Raw genomic sequence first — 18,640 nt, forward strand, 5'->3', positions numbered from 1 at the left:
TCTCAATATTTCAAACTTTTTAATTATTATTATATTTGTTATGGTGTTCTGTGATCAGTGATCTTTGATGTTACAATTGTAATTGTTTTGTGGTGACACAAACCACATCCACATAAAATGGCAAATTTAATCCATAAGTGTGTGTATTCTGACTGCTCAATGGAGAGGCCATTCCCTGTTTTTCCCCTCTCCTCAGGCCTCCCTATTCCCCGAGACACAACAATATTTTAATTAGACCAGTGAATAACCCTACAATGGCCTCTACATGTTCAAGTGATAGGAAGAGTTGCATGTCTCACACTTTAAATTAAAAGCCAGAATGATTAGGCTTACTGAGGGAGGTGTGTCAAAAGCTGAGATAAGCTAAAACCTAGGCCTCTTGTGCCAAATAGTTAGCCAAGTCATGATTGCAAAGGAAAAGTTCTTGAAGGAAATTAAAAGCACTGCTCCAGTGAACACACTAATGATAAGAAAGTGAAACAGCCTTATTGCTGATATGGAGAAAGTTTTAGTGGTCTTAGATGGAAGATCAACTACAACATTAAGCCAAAGCCTAATCCAGAGCAAGGCCCTAACTCTCCTCAATTCTATTAAGGCTGAGAGAGGTGAAGAAGCTGCAGAAGAAAAGTCTGAAGCTAGCAGAGGTTGATTCATGAGGTTTAAGGAAATAACCCATTTCCATAATATAAAAGTGCCAGATAGAGCAGTACGTGCTGATGTAGAAGCTGCAACAAGTAATACAGAAAATCTAGCTAAGATGATCCATGAAGGTGGCTACATTAAACAACAGATTTTCAATGTAGACAAAAGAGTCATCTATTAGAAGAAGATGCCATCTAGGACTTTCATAGCTAGAGAGGAGAAGTCAATGCCTGGCTTCAAAGCTTCAGAATACAGGCTGACTCTCTTGCAGGCTAATGCAGCTGGTAACTTTAAGTTGAAGCCAATGCTTGTTTACCATTCTGAAAATCTTAGGGCACTTAAGAATTATGTAAATCAACTCTGCCTGTGCTGTATAAATGGAACAATAAAGCTTAGATGACAGCACATCTGTTTACAAGAAGGTTTACCGAATATCTTAAGCCCAATGTTGAGACCTACTGCTTAGAAAAAAAGATCTTTTTCAAAATATTATTGCTCATTGACAAGGTGCCTGGTCACCCAAGAGCTCTGATGAAGATGTACAATGAGATTAATGTTGTTTTCATTCCTGATAACAAAACATTCTGCAACCCATGGATCAAGAAGTAATTTTGACCTTCAAATATTATTAGTTAAGAAATAACATTTTATAAGGCTATAGCTGCCATAGATAGTGATTCCTCTGATGGATCTGATCAAAATCAATTGAAAACCTTCTGGGACTTCCCTGGTGCCACAGTGGTTAAGAATCTGCCTGCCAATGCAGGGGACACAAGTTCTATCCCTGGTCCGGGAAGATCCCACATGCCGCGGAGCAACTAAGCCCGTGCGCCACAATTACTGAGCCTGCACTCTGGAGCCTGCAAGCCACAACTGCTGAGTCCACGTGCCACAACTACTGAGGCCTGCATGCCTAGAGCCCATGCTCTGCAACAAGAGAAGCCACTGCAATGAGAAGCCCGCGCACCGCAACAAAGAGTAGCCCCCACTCGCCATAACTAGAGAAAGCCCGCGCACAGCAATGAAGACCCAAGGCAGCCAAAAATAAAAAAATTAATTAATTAATTAATTAATTTTAAAAAAAAACCCTTCTGGAAAGTATTCATCATTCTAGATGCCATTAAGAACATTTGTGATTCATGGGAAGAGGTCAAAATATCAGCATTAACAAGAGTTTGGAAGAAGTTGATTTCAATCCTCATGAATGATTTTAAAGGGGTTCAATACTTCAGTTGAGGACATAACTGCAGATGTGACAAAAATAGAAAGTGAATCAGAATTAGAAGTGGAGCCTGAAGAGGTGACTGAATTGCTGCAATCTCATGATAAAATTTTAATGGGTGAGGAGTTGCTTTTTACTGATGAGAAAAAAGTTGGTTTCTTTAGACGGAATCTACTGGTGAAGTTGCTATAAAGATTGTTAACATAATAACAAAGTATTTAGAATATTACATCAGCTTAGTTGATAAAGCAGTGGCAGAGTTTGACAGGATTGATTCCAATTTTGAAAGAAGTTCTACTGTGGGTGAAATGTTATCAACAACACTGCATGCTACAGAGAAATCGTTTGTGAAAGGAAGAGTCAATCAATGTGGCAAACTTCCATGTTGCCTTATTTTAAGAAATCGCCACAGCCACCCCAGCCTTCAGGAACCAGCACCCTGATCAGTCAGCAGCCATCAACATTGAGGCAAGATTACTACTCGCTGAAGTCTCAGATGATGGTTAGTGTTTTTTTTTAGTATTGTACATACTCCTTTTTAGACATAATGCTACCACACACTTAATAGACTACAGTATAGTGTAAACATAACTTTTATATGTACTGGGAAACCAAAAACTTTGTGTAACTTTCTTCACTGTGATATTTGCTTTATTGTGGTGATCTGGAACCAAACTTGCAATAACTCTGAGGTATGCCTGCATTGTCTTATTATTCTGTTTAATATTATCTGACTTTGAGTTATTAAGTCCTTTCATATTTAATGCAGTTATAGGCATGGTTAACTACACATCTTCCATAAATTTTATAATTAGCCTACTTGTTTGTTACTTCTCTCCTCCTTTCTGCCTTCTTTTCAGTATTATATTTTTTGGTATTCCATTTTCTCTCCTATACTGAAATTTAGCTATGACTATAATATACTAATGCTTGCTCTAGAGATTAAAAAGTTACCTTTAAATTATCCTGTTCTACCTTCAAATAATATTATAGTGTTCTACAAACAATGTAAGAACTTTACTACAATAATGTTTCAGAGAGTATGAATTCTTCCTCAACAACTTCAGTCTATAATAATTTATCATTCCTCTCTAAAGTTGTAGTCCTCATAATCATCTCTGTTAATCTGGTAGTTACTGTAGTTTCTTAGGATTGTTGCTTATTCTCTTTATATGTATATGCTCTGTCTCCCATCTAGATTGTAGAATCATGCAGGGTGAGGATTAGTCTTATATTTTTGTTATCTATAGTAACTTGAATAATGTTTTGCAAATAATTTGTCACAATAAATTATCTTGTTGTTCTCACTTTTTATGATATGAAGATAATTTTTTTTAATAAATTTATTTATTTATTTATTTTTATTTTTGGCTGTGAGGGTTTTCGTTTCTGTGCGAGGGCTTTCTCTAGTTGCGGCAAGTGGGGGCCACTCACTGTCGCGGCCTCTCTTGTTGCGGAGCACAGGCTCCAGACGCGCAGGCTCAGTAGTTGTGGCTCACGGGCCCAGTTGCTCTGCGGCATGTGGGATCTTCCCAGACCAGGGCTCGAACCCGTGTCCCCTGCATTGGCAGGCAGATTCTCAACCACTGCGCCACCAGGGAAGCCTGATATGAAGATAATTTGAAGCATTTGCAAACGTTTTCAAATAGTTCTCATAATTAGAAGATGATGTTTTAAAGGTAGCTGATACAATTTTAGTATAGCAGAACATTTATAATAACTCACATTAATAGATGAGTGACTATTTGTTAGGCCCTATATTTATATCTTTAATATTATTGTTATTAGTTATGCAAAAATCACATAAAATATTTTTATTTAAAATTTTCAGCTTAGAAAACTTAACTTATGACAGTACCAGCTTTGAAGATCATTGAGGAGAGGTTTTACCTTATAATAAGTAATGAAAAAAACAAATGGAATTAGACCCTTTTCTCATACCATACACATACATCAATTTATAGTCAATTAAGTTTTAAATATGAAAGACAAAATTACAAATTTGGCGGGAGAAAATGATGGTACTAAGTTTATAACCTCAAGGTTCGACAAGATCTTCTACATGAAACACAAAAATGCAACTAATAAAGGAACCACCAAGAAGAATTAGGACATTCTATTCATCAATAGGTTCATTAAGAAAGTGAAAAGATAATTTCAAAATTGAATGTGTAGAATATAAAATGAAATGTCTGTAATGCAATATGGCACTCTTTATTGAAATTACACAACGCTCATTCAACAAACCTGATATCCAGCCAGTAGGCACTTAAATAGATAGCTTTACCTATTGTTTGCTGCCACTATCAAGTTTCATTGTTTGGTGCCCATGCCATAAATTTTAAGTATATGGAATATTATCCCTGACATATAACACAATTTATAGATATTTAGAGTATAATATTGTGTTTAAAAGTTAAGAAACAGAAAATACATTGGGGGAAAAAACATAATTGATATATATTAGAATCACATACCAAATCCTGTCCTACATAGTTTACAATAACACATGCATTATCATTGACATATATTAATCAAGGCGGGTACACATAGAGACTAAGGGAATAAAAATATAAGTTGGAGATGAAAAACAAAATTAAAGTAGAACCAAGATTTTTAAAATTCAGAGCCATGAAATTTGTCATGAACCACGGTGTATGATTAACTCATTTCTACATTTGAGTTCTTGTGTATGTTTGTACATTGAGATGTGTGTGTGTGTGTGTCCTGTGTGAAGATTGTTTCTTCCATTAGTAATTTATCGTACACCATTATCAAGCCAGAGAGAAAAAATTTTTTTAGGCATGGAAAGTTTAATAACAGAAAACCTTTTCAAAAGGGCAAATCTTGACTAATATTTATAAAAAGTAGTATCTATTACTATCCACTAAAAATATAAAACAACTTTATACAGTACAACCAGAGAGTTTCCACTCTTTTAATTGAATCAGTAAATATTTAAGCAGTCCCTAAAAGGGAAAACAAACCAATCATTCATTTTGTTATCACAGTTTGCATTCTTATTTCTTAAGAGGAACTTTCCAATGTATAGTTGTAAATTTTGAAACAAAGTCCTATCATTTTAGCATCTATCACTTTAGTTTGTTTGTGAGTTAACACTAAAGCAACTTGTGAAGGATTTTTCCTGCAGGACAATGCTTCCAGTTGTGAATCTTTAGAAAAACATATCACTTGCCGAGAAGCAGTGACTTTAAAAATAAGACTCATTGCTATGCATATTAGTGGACAACTTGCTGTTCCAGACATTCTAAAAGGAGTTATTCTGGCTCAAGCAGTAAATCAAGCCTGAATGTGGGATGAGCTTCCTCACTTAAATCATTATTATACCGTAAATGTTATATAAGCCATATTGGAGCTGTGGGGCTTTGTGCAATACATACGGAAAGCAGAGAGAATAAGTGCTGACAACCTGCCACTCTATTTAACTTTCATTACTTTGCATCTAATCAACAACATTTGTATCAGATTAAAGCCATGGCCACACTCCCAAACCAGTCACATGGCAATGATTAAAATAATGAGGTTTCTCAGTGATAAATCAATATATTTTATTCTCCTGGAAGTTCCTGTCATTTAGAAGCTGGAAATCTGGTTCTATGGTTCAGCTGTAGCTAAATGAATAAGGGTTATGATTTGCTACAAAATAGTTGTTTTAAAATTCACTAGTGACCAGAACACTAAGCTATAATTATACTGGAGACAGTTTGTATGCAAGTAATCGTTGTTTTTCTAAAACCTCATTAATCTTTATCTTAGCTAATTGTAGCTTTGAATTTAGGTTGAGTATGAACATATTTTGGAGGAAAATGGAAATTATTGGGAAATTTAATGTAGACAAATTGAAACCCACTCTCAATATAGAAAATCTAGAATACCCACTACCTAGCATCACTACCTTACCACCAATCCTGTGAGTTACTTTTCACCTGATTTCTCTCAACTTGTGCAGATCCAACCAAATTTCAACTATAATAATTGAAACAAAGCAGTTTTAACAAAAAGTATACATTAAGATTGCCACTAAAATAATACATATGCAGTGCATAGTTGTTTTCTTATTACTATTTTCAGATACAGGATCTAAGCTATTAAGTTTATTATCTTACTGTTTGAATATCAAACATTCTAGCTAAAATAATATATTTGTATATATAATTTGTTTAAAATCTATTTTATATTAGAATTTTGCTGTTTTAAATCCATTAGCTCTAGCAGATGGCTTTAAAGCATATCAACGAACAGAATCATAGTAAAAGAAATCCCATATACTTATTTGTTGCTGATAGGATTTAATTATGTGCTGCCAATAGCTAGAATCTGGCAGTTGGAAAAGTTTCATTTGTCCTCTTGATAAAAATGGTTGACTAAAGGCAAGTCACAAAAATCTCCTTTCTCTATTCAAACAAGAAATGAGCAAAAAAAAAAAAAAAAAAAGCAAAAATAGGTTAGATATATACACATAAAAATGTGTATATTTATATATATGTATATATACATATATACTTAAACCATTATTATGCTGTAAGCATTATGTAAGCCATATGGAAGTATGGATCCTTGTAAAATACATGTTAGGAAGTATGGTAGAATTATGCCCATAAAAACATCAGACAAACAAGGAAGGAGAAAATGCTTCCTTATTCAGACTGAAAAAAACAAAGCAACGTATTTTGAGTATCCTATCCACATGAATGCTATTCCCTCATGATTCTTTTTATAAAGTGTTTAATGAAATTTTGCTTAAATGTCCAAGCTCAGTTTGCCAACAAACCATCAGCTCCTGACCACTCCTACTTATCTCCAGTGCTTTCTCTAATACCTCCTTGAATCTTCAGTCTTAGAAAAGGAGGTGGTGCACTTTACCCAGCCTTTCAACTGCAAATCAGAGAAGACCAACAGGTCTTAGAAGATGAGGGAAAGAAGTCTAGAATTCACCCATTCTGTAGCAGTGCAAATAGAAGTTCTATAATAATTCCACACATAAGTGTAAGTCAGATGAAACAAGCAAATGACAACAAGAAGAAATGCCAAGAAAAACCTATGGAATTCAAACTATTCAAACAAACTTTAGACAGAGAGGAAGGAAGGAAGGAAAGTAAAAGGAAGGAAGGCAGGAATGAAGAAACAAAGGAAGGAACAGAAATGAAAGAAAAGAAAAAAGGAGAAAGGGAGGGAAGGAGAGAAGGATGGAACCAGGGAGGGAGGGAGTAACTTCTTAATGACAAAATTAATAATGAAAGAGAAAAGAAACACAATTCTAAAGAAACAGTGACCCGAGTATATATTTTTCAGCAAGAACAATTATTTTCTGCCTTTTAAAATCAAAGTAAATATACTTGGAAAAGAAGTATATTTTACTTCCATGTTCTCTATATTACTACTCTGTATTCTGTCCTATGCATATTAGTTCCAATTTTAAAATATTATGTAATACAAAAATATTATCATTAATTTAATCGTTAGTGTAATATTTGTTCTTAGTGTATTTTCATGCCATCTTTGTGTATGCCAGGCTTGCCACTTTGATTGAAACAGACTATAAAGAAAATGCAGTACTCCATGTACCATAACTGGGGACAGTTTTGCATAATTATACATTTACTAAGTGTCTGATGAGAATATGTTTGCTCAATTTCTCTTAAGCAGTTTAAAGCATTTTATTCAGGGAATCATCTAATTTTTATTTTGCAATAAAGTAAGAGTGGGTAATGGTGAGAATTCCACTTCTTTTGTTTTCAAAATATTTATTATTATTACCAGAATCAATTAAGTAAAATGGTTTTTATATTGCTTATGTTGGTTTTCTACATAGTCCAAACTCCATTAATAGCCATATTATTGTCCCTGCTTCTGGGTTTATCTAAACTAAATTGCATGAAATGTGTTTTTATAATACTTTCCCCAGAATATATTTCAAAATAGATTTAAGGTGTAGAGCCCAGCAATTGAGCAGCAGCATAAATAATTAAATAACTCATAGGTGTAGGTTGTTTCCCTTCAACCAGATGCCACAGACATTGAAGACCTGGTTCCCTTCCCCTGCTTCCCTTCCGCACAATCTACAATCTCAAGAAATGGAGTACACACAGAAAATTAGTTAAATTCAAATTCATAACAGGATATGAATGAAAAGGAAATGTGTTATTTTAACATTAAGTAATCTTTTAGCTGTAGAGGTTGAATTGCAGAGAGATGAGAGATTGGTCCCTGCACAGTAGAGATTGAGCCTCAAACATTTCTCAGGGTTTTGGAGGTTAAGGGGAGAGATCTGTATTTCAAGAGAAACAATAGGAGCAGGAGAGTGGAAGTGATTCAATCATATGTGTACTTAGGTGTGAGGGATAAACGAGGGAGAAACAAATGACTAGAGACTGTGGTGACCAGATGTCATGTCGTGGGCCCTTGAAAATCAAGTGGAGTGTAGATTTGACATAAAAGGACTGGGAATCACTGTAATATTGGGGCGTGAGCGATTTTATCCAGAACTGAAGATTTAGAGTGTAAATGTAACTGCTTCCCATAACACTTCTAACACATAATCATTCCAAAATGATTAAAATTGAGAAGAATATTTAAAATTTTCCAGAAATAAATTTCAATGTGTTATTTATTGAACCTGATCCAATACCTTCAAGTCAATAATCTTTTAAATATAAAGAGGCTTGTCTAGAGTTCTCTAATTGACCATCATCTTAGAAAGGAACATAGCTTATAATATTTAGGTCCTTATTAGTAATGCATTACAATAAACCAGCTTTACACTTTTATGAGTAGTTTCTAAACATGCTAAAAGAGATAACCATAATAAAGGAAATAGAAATAACTGAACACTATGACAGCATTTAAACATTCTTAAAACAATGATTATTAGTTAAAGATTGCTGCAATAATCAGTTAAGTCCACTCACAAACAGAAAACCAAAGGAGTCAAATGCACAAAAACATTTGCAACTTGCCAGCTACTTGTATATCATCTCATGGCACCTTATCATCTTGTATCACCTTATTGTGCACATTTTGAGTGTAGAAAATGGAAACTCAAAGATTCGGTAGCTTACCAATGACCCCACTTACGAAACTGACCGACACACCTGGAATATATATTCATGGCCTTTCACATCCTAGAAAAGCTTTAAGGAAAATCACTGTTTAATGAGAGTACAGCAGAAAAGAGGCAATGAATTATAAACTCCTAAAATTAGCAAGGCATAGATTGAAAATTATTTCAAAAGTATTATAGAAGTTATCTGAAATATGAAACACCTGGCAAACATGATACTTAAAAAGTCAAGAACAGTTAAAGCATTTGTGAATAAGACTATTATGAAGAAAAACTGCAATGTATTAGATGAACGATAAAAAAACATACTCTCAATCTAGGAGGTAAGATAAAATCAATAATCTTATAAAAGTGGAATTTCTCTTGACTGAAGTGGGGGAAAGGACTTTCATTAGGCTGCAGCACTTTAAAAATTCTTAAGAAAGAAAAAACAGAAAAGGAATTTGCCAAGCCTACTCTCATAAGCTTTCAAAAACAACCAAACAGGAAATGACCTTGTGATTATATCTAATGTCTTAGATAAATATCAGCTACTGAAAAGACTTTTGTATTTAATACTTTTCCTCTACTATTTTGTTAACTGAAAGTTTAATTCTGGCTTGGAAGTAAATGCTAATTTTTAACTGTTCATGTAAGAAAATGCATATGTAAACTTTAAAATGCAGAATGTATTATAATTAAATTCATGTAGTCATTTACCTTTCAATTTTATGTGGAAAAATTATTCCTAATTTTAATATATATTTATTTTAATGTACATAATTTTCCATCTCAGATAGCTGTATTTGAGCTCTCTAAAATTTATTAATAAGACTTAGGTAATCTACTTTGAGTTTAAGTAGGTGACGATTGGGCCAAGGTTGTAACTCTAACCCCTGTGTGGGATAAATAACTGGCAGTTATCCAATGATCACATGAAAATACATTATTCTCACCAGTAGACAGGGAATTCAAATTTAAAACCTGTTGTCACACCATTCATCATGTATCAAGCAAATAATTTTAAAGAATGGCCTAGAGAGTATAATGAAATATTAATTCTAATAAATTGCTCTTGGAAACATGAATTGCTACATTTTTAAAAGTAATCTCAATATGTATTGAATTAACATTTCATGTTGATCCAGCAATTTCACCTTAGAGGTCTATCCCATAGAAATAACTATAGAAAGGTGAATATATTTAACTAAATGGATATCCAAATTGAAATAAGCAGGTACAGGAATGATGTCATAAAAAACAAACCAAAAAAAAAAAAACGAAAAACCAAATCTATTCAAGGGAGAAAGCCATGGCAGGATATACACCAAAGAATTAACATAGGTTTGATAAAGGGATTGGTTAGAGGAAGATATAAAGAGAACTAAATTTCTATTGATTCATTCATTCTATATTTATTGAATTCCTACTCTGTCACAAATGTCTTTTTAAGGGCTGATAATACAGCAGCAAACAAAATACGTAAAGTTATTGTCCATATGAAATTTGCATTCTAGTACAGAAGACAGATGTTACATCAAAAAAATTAAGTATATAATGTCAGATAAGTGCTTTGAAGTAAATAAAGTTATATGGAGCTGAAGAGTGAAAGGAGTATATTATTTTAGAATGAATGATTCTGAAAAACACAACAGAGTAGCAATTTCAATGGAATGATTCATCTATTACTCATTTTCACATTTTTTAATAATTTTAAATTGATCAAATAACTAAAAATAAATTAGACCAAGGATACCACAGACTTCTAACCCAGCCAGCTAAATTGAAAAGAAAAAAGGGACCAACGCTGTAATAATAGGCAAATTAGTGTATCTCAATTACTAGGAAAAGTGTAAAGGATATAAGAGTTAACCTGGGCTCCATGATCACTGTTAATGTTTTTGTTGTTTGTTTTTAATGCTCTAGAATTGTCTAATTTAAAAAAAAATTGAACTCTCTTTTCTGTCTTAGACATATCAGTTCCTTTTCTAAAAGCTTTCAGAACTCTTGTTAGGCTCTCTGGAGCCCATTAAAGCAAACCTCATCTAACCCACATACCTATACACATGGTATCTTCTTATGCATATGTTCCTGTGATGATCTGAAACATGAGTAGTCATAGTAGCATTAACTCACCTGGAGGCAGGGGCATGGATTAGATGACTCATCTCACAAAACTTGACTGAAATATGATTTTCTGAACAGATTGAAAAACAAAATTTTTATCTTTATTTATGTTAGCAAAGCTGTTGCCCCTTTTTGAAGAAGTCCCCAAACCTTCAAGATAAAAATCTGTAGGAGGTAGCTTGAAGGAATGTCCTTGAATATTTTAAAATCAAATCTCTTTCTCTAGCAGCAAGTAAGCCTCTTAGAACATGCTTGCAGTATTCAGAAAAACAGGATCTCAGCTGGCCCAGTATTCTTGGACTCAGAATATGAGTGTGTTACCTAGTAAGTTACACACTTGTATATCATCTTACCACACAGGACTGAAGTGGAGATAAAGGAGACATTCTGTAGGAATTCATGAAATTATGAAAAGTTAGATGTCAATAGAAGAAATTATTTATTATTATATAAGTACTTTTTTCAGATTTTACTTCCTATATCAAATGCCATTATTTTTACTCAGTAGATACATTAGAATACTTTTTTTAGAATTCTCTAGATATTGTATATTACTTGAAGTTAATAGATTGAAAGATAGAAGACCAAGGTCATGGCCTCAGTATACAAATACACACAAACTCAAAATACATTAAATAACTCATTTTTTATGTTTAAGTTATAGGGTTTTCTATTTAGAGTGTGGTATTAGGAATGGAAATAAAGACTCAATGACATGATATAACAAATTGTGTATTATGTTATATAATTACTGAAAAATATTGTTTTGAGGACCTTGCAAACATTATGTTGATTATCCCCTTGATTTAAAACAGGAATCAAAGCCCATATCCTAATAAATAGGCCTTTGCAAAATAAGCAAAAAAATCCGAATATTTTCTTTTTCTTTTTTGGAGAAGGTAAAAAACATTTCTTTGGAATTTTACTTTAAACAGAAGAACATTCTCTTTTCAGTACATTAAGCCTCAGGCCTTAACATTTATGCGGAGCCAGGGGAAATGCCTGTGTGCCCACAGAGGCTGAGTAGACTCACCTTAGATGAACATGTTTGACACAACTAAGTAGATCATCGTGATTAGTTATGAATTCAGCTATTTTTTATGATGATAAAATAAAAGTAGATTTGTTTGTACGGTTAGTTTCCCAGAGAAGTTTGTGGTTACTCTGCTTTGGGGAAGGGAAAATACTGAAATAGGTACTAAGAGGGAATACATATATCTGAAGACTAGTTATAATTCTGCGTGATAATGATTAGTTGTGTTTTAACAACTGAAATATGGAGATAAAGAAAAGTTATTGCGGCTCAATCTACTGGCATTCAATTAACCTAATGCCATTCTATTATTTGACTTAAGTGATATCATTGACTGGGATAAAGTGAGATAAATAGAACAGAACTTTAACTCAGAAAATACATGTTGTAGTAGAATAAATAATACATAAATAGTTGATTTAAAGTTGCTAATCTATGATAATAGTTACAGTGACTCTAAAAGATGCTTTATTTTTCTATTACCTCAGGAAAAGAAAAAAAGTTAATGAATAGATTTTTTAAATTACCCAAGAAATTAATAGAAAATAAATAACAAATAAGCATGCTTGTACCTGATAGTAACAAGAATTCTACTTTCAAGACACCAGCTGGTAGACGCAGATATAGTAGCATGAATATATATCTATAAATACAAAAATTAAATTAAATATATGTATGTTCACAGGCGTGCTTATTATACTGAATGCTACAGAAAGAAAATTCAATTGATGTGGTAGGTAAAAAAATGAAGAATACGTCTAATATTAAAATAAATTCACATAGAAAAGGATGTAGAACTAAATTGTTTCAAAGGTGGATATTAATCAATCAGATATAAAAAACAAAAAGTTGTATTTCAATGAAGGGTGATATGTATCACTAAAATAACAAACATATACTTAAAGAAGATAGTTTATAAATATTTTGCAAAGCAGTCGTAAGATTATTGCTCTCATTGATTGTGTGTGTATCCTTTTGTCTGTATGTACTTATACACACAGGTAAATTAAATGTCTCATATTATAATAATGTATGTGTATGCATGAATATATGTGTTTATACCAACAAATATTAGAGATAAAATACAATTCACTTGTATACAAATTTACATTACACATATATGTATAATACTTACTTTCTAATATTTCTGCATGTCCTTGAAACTTCACAGAATTTCTTAAAAAATATTCTTTAACCTTGGATTTGAACTACTTTCTCTACACACAACCATAATTGTTAGTCATGTCTGTTAAGTAGGTATGTAATAGTCTGGACAAAGTATGATGTTAAGGTTTTCTTTTCTTCAAGCAACATTTGTATTATGTATTATCTTAAATTCCAGATTGTGTTAATGTTTTCTCTGAGTATATGAAAAAGCAGTTCCAAGATCCCTTGTGTGTCATTAAGTTTGTCTTTGACCAAAGAGGAATGGTGAAAGTCACCTATGATCTTTCTGCTTATGGACAGTAATTCTGTTACATCATACTGTGGATGTTAAATTCTGTCCATACAAATGAAGAGTGCAAGCAAAATATATTATGTGATTCATTTATCTTTTTATTTATTTTTATTGAAGTGTAGTTGGTATACAATATTATGTAAGTTACACATTTTTAACATAGTGATTCACAATTTTTAAAGGTTATACTCCTTTTATAGCTATTCTAAAATATTGGCTATATTCCCTGAGCTGTAAAATTATCCTTATACCTTATTTTATACATAATAGTTTATACCTCTTAATCCCCTACCCCTATCTTGTCCCTCCCTCCTTCCCTCTTTCTACTGGTAACCACTGGTTTTTTGTCTATATCTGTGAGTCTGTTTTTGTTTTGTTATATTCACTAATTTGTTGTATTTTTTAGATCCCACATATAAGTGACATCATAGAGTATTTGTCTTTCTCTATCTGACTTATTTCACCTAGCATAATACCTTCCAGGTCCATCCATGTTGTTGCAAGTGGTAAAGTTTCATTGTTTTGTGGCTGAAGCCAAATCCGGCTTCTGTACCCCACCACCGAATTAAATCTTGGAGACAGAGTTTTAGGTGAAGTAGAAAAGAATAGCTTTATTGCTTTGCCAGGCAAAGGGGACCACGGTGGGTTAATGCCCTCAAAACTGTGCGTCTCAACCTGGAGGGGGTAGTGAGAAATTTTATACTAATGGTTCAAAGAAGGTGTGATCAGCTTGTGGACATGCTTCTGATTGGTTGGTGGTGAGGTAAGTGGAAGTCAGCATCATCCAACTTATTGTTCCAACTGGTCTGGGGTCTACATGCTAGTGAGCAGCATACAGTTAACTTCTCTCACCTGGTGGGGATTTCAGTATCTGCAAAACTTCTCAAAGATATTGTTATGTATATCCGTTGATGGGGAACCAGGACTTTGCCCCAAGGCTGCACAGTTTTTTCTCTTGACTGTTCCTCCCTTGTCTCGCATCTCCTCCTTTCCCTAATTAGCAACTGTTTAAACCTGCCTGTTGGAACTCAGGAAATGCCATGGAGGCTGAATGAAGCCTATTTCCTGAAATCAAAGAAATGGGGGACACAGGAAGGATTTTGCACCCAGAAGCCCCACAGGATCCTGCTCGGTATCATGGCTGAGTATTATTCCAATGTATTTATATACCAAATTTTCTTTATCCATTCATCTGTTGATGGACACATAGGTTGCTTCCATAACTTAGCTATTGTAAATAATGGTGCTGTGAATATTGGGTCCATGTATCTTTTTAGATTAATTTTTTTTTTTTTTTTTTTGGATACATACCCAGGAGTGGAATTGCTGGATCACATGGTAGTCTTATTTTTAGTTTTTTGAGAAACTTCCATAGTGCTTTCCACAGTAGTCTATGTGATTAATTTAAATCACTTATAGTTTTCACACCATATTTGTTTTCACTATCAGTGCAATTGAATTTCACTTTTCTTTACTGATTTTTTATTCTGTAAATATTTCTAAATATTATTAGTTATAGGAGATGCAGAAATTTCTTGTTAAGTGAGAATATTTGAAATCATCATTAATTCACTGTATTGCCAAAGTAGCAAAAGACTTCCATTATTTTTTCCTTTCCAAATTTATGATTTTAAAAATACAAACATAAATTCTTAATAATCTCACTAAATTCTTAGGGAACAACATAATAGAATTCAGGGAGAAGTGTTGCATAACATATTATAAAGAAAAAAATTTGTACTTAGGATTTATAACTTGGGGAAAATTTAAAATTTGTCACTCAAATATTGATGTATGGCAATCATTGGTAATCACTGTAACAAAATTTAAAATTTTTAGCCCAGATAGAGTCAAAATTACAAAGAATTAACTTAAAAGCATTCTTACAAATTCTACAGTGTTGAAGTTTGACTAGTGAGAACAAAATTGGTATGTGCTTTTGTGTACTTAATTTTTTCTATACCATTTATATTCTTAATTACAGTGATTTATCATGGATATTGCTGTGATATTGAAGTTTTCCTCTTCAAACATCTGAAATGGAAAAATAAATTTTCAGCTTTTAATTCATTCTCACATGATAAGAAAAAAAATCTTTTAGAAAGGCCCATATTTTGTAAGAAAATTGGTCTAAAAGAATTATAAATAAAATTTAAATATATTTATTAAAGGTCATTTGTTTAACCTTATGAATGCTAGTAGCCAAAACAATTCTATAGACAAATAAGACAAGAAATAACTAACATAAGAATGAAAGGATTGCAATAAAACTGTTGTAATTAGAAAACTCAATAATAATGAATTGTTAGAATTAATAAAATAATTCAGCACTTCCAATACTTACTAGGTTAAATATTTGCAACAGAAGTAAAGCTAAAATTATGATGAAAAATAGAAACTATTCACTATAGAAGCTGAAACTTCACATTATTATTTAATTTTAAGGCAAATCATAAGACTATCGGAGAAAAATTTCAATGACATAATGCCATTAAAAAGTTTCTGAATATTTAAAGAGATGAACAGTTTTTATGAATGGAACAACTAAAATTGTAAAATGGTCAATTCTCCTTAAATTAATTTACAAATGAAATACAATCAGCGTAAATATTTGGATAAAATGGTTAAGGAACTCCTTGACATGCTTATTCTAATACTTATGGATTAATATATGCCAATAAAGTCAACTTTTTAAACAGATAGTTCACTCTAAACATTGAAACATGCTGCAGAAATTCAGAACAGTCTCCATATGAGAACCATTGGTCTATTACTAAAGAAAAGAGAGCTAAGCAATAAATTCAGATATATATATATAGTTTGATAAAGCTGAAAAAAGAAATCAATATCAATAATAATATATTACATACAAAATTGAATTCCATGTTTTAAAGACCTAAATGTTAAACTTTATTTATTTTTTTAAAGTTTTAGTGTTTTTTTTTAAATTTTTATTTTATTTTATTTTTTTATTATTTGGCTGCATAGGCTCTTAGTTGCAGCACGCAGGATCTTCTTTGCGGTGTGCAAGCTTCTCTAGTTGCCGGCGCGGGCTTCACTGACGTGTGGGCTTAGTTGCCCTGCAGCATGTGGGATGTTAGTTCCCTGACCAGGGATTTGAACCTGCGTCCCCTGCATTGGAAGGAGGATTCTTAACCACCAGGGAAGTCCCTGTTAAACTTTAAATAGTGTTTTTGTGTGTGTGTGACAGAATATGTGATGGCTTTCTTAAATAAGACTTCTAAAGTAAAATGTATTAAAAAGAGCACATTAAGCCTTCAAAATTAAAAATTTCTTTGCAGTAAAGGACATCATAGACATGGTTACCAGAGAGATGACAGAACAAGAGAAAATATTTTATAATTCCTGAACACATAGTCACATAAAAGGAACTCTTGAAAGTTAACAATAACAAAAGAAAAAATAAAAAGGAAACCTAATTAAAAGTGTGTAAACATACAAAGAAACAATTCATAGAAAGCCAAATTGAATGAGTAACATGTATATGAAGAGATTTTCAAAAGTAAACTCAAATGGAAAATGCAAATTACAACAAAGAGTTAACACTTTACAACCAGAAGAGGAACAAAAATTAGAAATATAGCAATGATTTTGATACTTGAGGATTTGTAGTACTGCTGGTGATAGTGTAAAATTACTGTGCATTCCTGAAAGCAATATGGAAATATTTAGTGAAATATGTATTATCTAGTAACAATTGTCCAGTTGCTCAAATTTTTATATAATTTATGTATTATATAAATAATATAAAATATATTTTCTAATGAAATATTTACAGAAATATATTTATATCTATAAATATGCTTTATTAGACAAATTTAGACTAAAAAATTACAGACACTATAGGTGTTCAATCCTGGAGGAATAAATAAATAATGGTAAATACATGCTATGAAACACTATTCAGAGCTTAAAAGGAAAATATTAGATGCACATACAATCATATAGGTAGATCCCCAAAGCACAAATGGATAAATCAAGAAGTTCTATCTCCAGTAATGACTGAGTAATTCTTATCAACCATCCCTCCCAGGGACAATGACTACAGACTCTAGGAAAAAAAAAATCTATCTCAAGTCACTAGAAACTGAAAAAATAGCTAGCAGAGGGGATTGGCAATTGGAAACAGGAAGCAGCACTGGATGAGTTTCCCATTCTTTGGTTTGAAGGCAGGCAAAAGTGGCAAAAACATGTTGAGAACACCTGCAGTTTTACTGTCTTAAAGAACCAGTTAGGGCAACTATAACATCTGTAAAGGGAGGTGGGAAACGCTACCTTTGAGAAAATCATAGAGAAACAGTCCTATATTCTGCTTATATACTGCTCAAAATCATGTCCAACTCACCACTAAGAATGAATGTGGTAGAGCTGCAGGAGCTCAGCTAAGGCTGAAAGTGTTGAACTGAGATTCAGAATTTGGAATTTAAGTTTATCCATGTTAACTGACTACTAAAACAAAAAGACTCATTCTCTTGGGAGGAATATAGTTGAATCTGAATCCAAGATCTCTACAATGAATCATACATAATGCTAAAGATCTAATCTAAAGTACCTAGGAGTACAAAGAAACAGGAAAATATGATTGATAGTCAAGATAAAAGATAGTCTGTCAAAACCAATCCTGAGATCATCCTGATGTTGGAATTAACAGACAGTGTTTTTAAAGCAGCTATTAGAGCTACATTCAAGGATATAAGTGATAGCATATGGTATTTCTTTTTCTCTTACTGACTTACTTCACTCTGTATGACAGACTCTAGGTCCATCCACCTCACTACAAATAACTGTTATACAGCAGAAACTAACACACCATTGTAAAGCAATTATACTCCAATAAAGATGTTATATATATATATATATATATATATATATATACACATATATTTTAAATCTTTAATAAAAATAAAATAAAGTTTTCTTTTTTTTTTTTAAAGTTTAATTTTTTTTTTTTAAATTTATTTATGGCTGTGTTGGGTCTTCATTTCTGTGCGAGGGCTTTCTCTAGTTGTGGCAAGTGGGGTCCACTCTTCATCGCGGTGCGCGGACCTCTCATTATCGCGGCCTCTCTTGTTGCGG

General features: G+C 32.6%; 1 pseudogene; it reads left to right on the plus strand.

Annotated features, from left to right (window-relative positions):
- The first annotated feature begins 254 nt into the window (after window positions 1–254).
- Window positions 255–5,174, plus strand: LOC114238593 (tigger transposable element-derived protein 1-like; annotated as a pseudogene).
- The last annotated feature ends 13,466 nt before the right edge of the window (window positions 5,175–18,640 follow it).

Source organism: Balaenoptera acutorostrata, chromosome 4 (assembly GCF_949987535.1).
Source record: "Balaenoptera acutorostrata chromosome 4, mBalAcu1.1, whole genome shotgun sequence".
NCBI lineage: Eukaryota > Metazoa > Chordata > Mammalia > Artiodactyla > Balaenopteridae > Balaenoptera > Balaenoptera acutorostrata.